At 34.8% G+C, this 4,472-nt stretch overlaps 1 non-coding gene across 1 annotated transcript; it reads right to left on the bottom strand.

Moving 5' to 3' along the window:
* Positions 1-2,699: 2,699 nt before the first annotated feature.
* LOC117719461 (U6 spliceosomal RNA) lies at positions 2,700-2,802 on the bottom strand. The gene has a single exon (XR_004608184.1). It is a non-coding gene; the product is annotated as a U6 spliceosomal RNA (small nuclear RNA).
* Positions 2,803-4,472: the final 1,670 nt, after the last annotated feature.

Below are 4,472 nucleotides of genomic sequence, written 5' to 3' on the forward strand. Positions count from 1 at the left end.
GTGCATATCATGTGTGTTCTTTTATGATTGGGTTACCTCATTCAGGACAATACTTTCTAGTTCCATCCATTTGCCTAAGAATTTCTTGAATTCATTTTTTAATAGCTGAATGGTACTTCATTGTATAAATGTACCACATTTTCTGTATTCATTCCTCTGTTGAAGAACATCTGGGTTCTTTCCAGTTTCTGGCTATTATAAATAAGGCTATTATTTACACAGTGGAGCATGTGTCCTTGTTATATGTTGGAGCATCTTTTGGGTATATGCCCAGGAGTGGTACAGCTGGATTCTCAAGTAATACTATGTCTAATTTTCTGGGGAACTGCCAGACAGATTTCCAGAGTGGTTGAACCATCTTACAATTCCACCAAAAATGGAGGAGTGTTCCTTTTTCTCCACAGTCTCACCAGCATCTGTTGTCTTCTGAGTTTTTAGTCTTAGCCATTCTGACTGGTGTGGGGATAACATCTGTAATGTAGATAAATAAAGCATCCAATAATAATAATAAAAAAAACCAAAACAGATAATAAAACTGGCTATCACATTCAAGCATTTGAGACATTTTGGCAATATTTAATATTACCCATATTATTGGGATTTCCTTATAATTGTCAAGGACAAGGTATTGTGGAAGAAACCCATGGAACTTTAAAACAATAACTTCATAAATAAGAAAAGGCAGAGGTATATCCTTGTACACCACAAATTTATTTAAATCATGTACTTTTTATTTAAATTTTTTTTAAAAATTGAATGTCAAAACATTCTGCTGAGTGTCCTATGGCACTCTACAACTAGGCATACTTATGCATAGGTGAAAGGAAAGAATCCATTTACTGGCATGTGGCATGATCCTGATTAGGTGTTTAATATGGGAAAGAGGGCATGTTTGTGTTTTTTTCTGCAGGAAGCTGAAGGAGCATGGTGGCTGCTGGAGCAACAGGTGAGATATGCTGATGCTGAAAAAGAATGATACTGACCTGTGAGCTTGCTGAGTGCCCCTGACAGTGGTGATTAGGAAGCTATATTGGACATATATCCTGACCCACCTTTGCCTACCTATACCCCTGATGGGACAGCTGACTTTCCTCAAGTTTTTAGACTTTGTGGAACAGAAAATTAAAGAGAAGTTATAATGACCCTTGTATTTTTCTTAAATGTGACAAGTTATTCAGTCTCAATCCTGGACTCTTCTAGTAATCAATCCAATATTGGAAATAACAGTCTTCATTTGGGTAGGCTGGTTCTAGACATTTTCAGAGACACATTTGGAAGGTTAGCTGCAGTTCTCTATGATGTTATGTTTGTAAGAGATAAAATTGGGGCAGGATCTGAATTTCAAAAAAGTATTAGTGCATGTGTTAAGGCTCTTTTCATTGTCAAGTTAAAAATACTTTTGTTTCTTCTACAGTATTTAATGTAAGTTGCATTTATTGTACACTTTCTAATTGTGTTAGTGTGTTGAAACCTGGCATGTCACTTATGGAGCTTTATCAACCAGTGCTTGTTTTATTGCCCTGAATCACAGAACCTTGGTCTTCTGATAAAAGCTTGCAAGAACTGGAATAAGTGAGTCAGCCTTTAAGCAGAAGCAAGAAAGTAGTGGGCTCGATTCTTGCTTGTATAACAGCTTTAATTACATTAGTGCTAGCTCTACTGCTTCTGCAATTGCTTTGGTACAAGAAGTTAAGACAGCAACTTTTCTTAATTATTTAGCAAAAAATATTAATAATGTGTTAAATATATAAGAGGATTTAGATAGGCATTTGGAACAATGGATTGATGTTCTTTATCCTATTCAAATTATTAGAAGGAGTTTCAGAGTTTAAGAGTAATAAACTCATCCATCTCATGTGTCATGCCAAATACCATTGGATTCATGTTAGTTCTAAAATTTACAGTGGTAGCCGTTATAGTTAGAAAAATGTTTACAGACACTTGCAGTGTATTTGGCATAATTCTTACACCTCTCTGGATGTTTTAACTTTGCATAGTTGCTTATGAATTTTAAAAATGTTGTTCTGCGGAGCATTGATTGCAGCAGATACTGCTGATAAAATTACCTATGGCCTGAATTCAGTATTTTTATTTTGGTCAAGCTTCAAGAATATGAAGCTTATATAGCTTGATCATGCTAGCCCTTTTTGTCCTGGGAATACTTTCACGCTTGCCCATCATGTTTAATCTTGTCTTAACAACATCAACATGTTGCACTTCTGTCTTAGGTTAGTAAGGCTCTCGTGCAGAATATCTTACCCCATCTTTGGCCTGCCAGCCTGTTAATTTCCATTGTGTAAAATACCACATTTTCTGTATCCATTCCTCTGTTGAAGGGCATCTGTGTTTTGTCCAGCTTCTGGCTGTTATAATTAAGGCTGATATGAACATATTTGGAGCATGATGACATGTTTGGGAGACTGGAAGAAAAGATTTCCTAAGTTTTATTTTTTAATCCTATATGTTAGAGCATCTTCTGGGTATATGCCCAGAAGTGGTGTAGCTAGGTCCTCAGGTAATGCATTGTCCAACTTTCTGAAGAACAGCCAGACTGATTTCCATACTGGTTGTACCAGCTGCAATTTCACCAAAAATGGAGGAGGTTCCTTTTTTCATATTCTCGTCAGCATCTGCTATCACCAAAGTTTTGAGCTTAGCCATTCTCATGGTGTGAGATGGAATCTCAGGGTTGTTTTGAAAAAAATATAGAATGATTCACAAGTTGCCATGTCATGCTTGCACAGGGCCATGCTAATCTTCTCTATATCATTCAATTTTAGTACATGTGCTTCCGAAGAAAAGTCAATTTAGATTCTTTAAAAAAGTATTCTGAAAATATGCAAATAAAAGATAAAATTAAAGACAAGTAAGCAACAAGCCTGTTCAATTATAATACTGAGAATTGGCTGCTATCAGTACCTCTTTAGGCTTTGTTTTCAATGTGGAATATGCTTGTTCATTTGGTGGGTAGTGATGAAATCCCTGTTTCTCATAGAAACCTTCTTTCATAACTTTCCTTCAGAAAAGGCAGGAAGAACTGCTTCATTTTTCCCTTGAGGAAATTCAAGCCAGAGCTTACTGGAGAATTTTCAGGAATTTTTGAGATGAGGGGTAGGAGTCAGGGCTATTTACAAAGAGAAAATAGTCTGCTTTCTCCTTACAATCCCCATATTAAGCCATAGTTTCTATGAATATCTGTCCACTGTAGAATTGCTGGTTCATCACTAAGGCTTTGATGACATGTTTGGGAGATTGGAAGAAAAGGTTCCTAATAGTTTCCATTTAATCCTTTTTTTGTGACACACAGTACTTTCTTTGGTGGAAATCTGATTTTGCTTTACAAAGCCAGCTTGGCCCAGTGATGTGTGAGAGCAGTTAGTCTAAGCTATATGAGGTATAGTCAAAGTCAATGAAAGCAACAAATTAGTTTGACATTATTTAGTGTGAATAAAATACAAAGAAATAAGGATTTCAAATTCAAATTGTGTGTGATGTTTAGCAGTAGATGCCTCTGATGTCAGCCCTGGAGAAATTAATGCAGGAGAATAAGATAGTGTCATCTTATTATATAGAGAGATTGCAGTAAGTCTTAGGTACCTGAGGACTCTTACCTAGTAGGAAAAAAAATAATACAAATTGAAGAACATTATTGTTTTAAACAAAGTTAATAAATTTTTGTAACAAAAAATAGTCTTAATAATTGTTTAGGTTAATTCAGTATTGAAAGTAAATAAGACAGTGTAGAGAAACAACCTTATTTGAATTACTAGTTATGGGCTATTATCCTCTTTGCATCTATTTTGTGAATTGAATCTATAATCCCTTGTATAATTCCTAAGCAAACATGCATTAATCAGAACACTTATAATGCTAATGCTGATCAGCATAAAAACCTTATCCAAATATTGCATAAGTAGATATAGACATAAATGTTTCCGTAGCTAGTAATACTATTTGTGATTTCACAAAAATGGTGTTAAATAAATAACATTTATTTAGAGTTTCTAGTTTGCCAAATATTGGTCACACAGGTCAAGATAAATTTTGAACTATTTTGTATCATTTCCTGCATTGTGGAAATAAGGTGTGGAGAGCCCTGTTCATGAGAATGTGCATACTAGTGTTTGCGTGCATGAGTATGTGCTGCCAGTGTGTGTCTGTGTGTTTGTCGTGTGTTTGTATTATGAGAGAAGAAAGAAAAAATTAGTGATTTAATTTGGTACTTATCCAAATGTCACAACTATGGAAATGATGTTTCCCAAAGACATCTTTTCCTTTATTATTTTAAACAGCAGCTGAAATGATTCATCTTGGCTACTGACTATGTAACTTTGGTTAGTATAATGCCTGAGTTATTCTACAGATGATCAATTTATTTAATATGAAAAATGAAAGATACTAGAAATTACTGAGTCCCCACATTTTATCTATTAAGTGGAAGTATAATTGCTATGTTAAAACATTAATACAGT

Source organism: Arvicanthis niloticus, chromosome 13 (assembly GCF_011762505.2).
Source record: "Arvicanthis niloticus isolate mArvNil1 chromosome 13, mArvNil1.pat.X, whole genome shotgun sequence".
NCBI classification, from domain to species: domain Eukaryota; kingdom Metazoa; phylum Chordata; class Mammalia; order Rodentia; family Muridae; genus Arvicanthis; species Arvicanthis niloticus.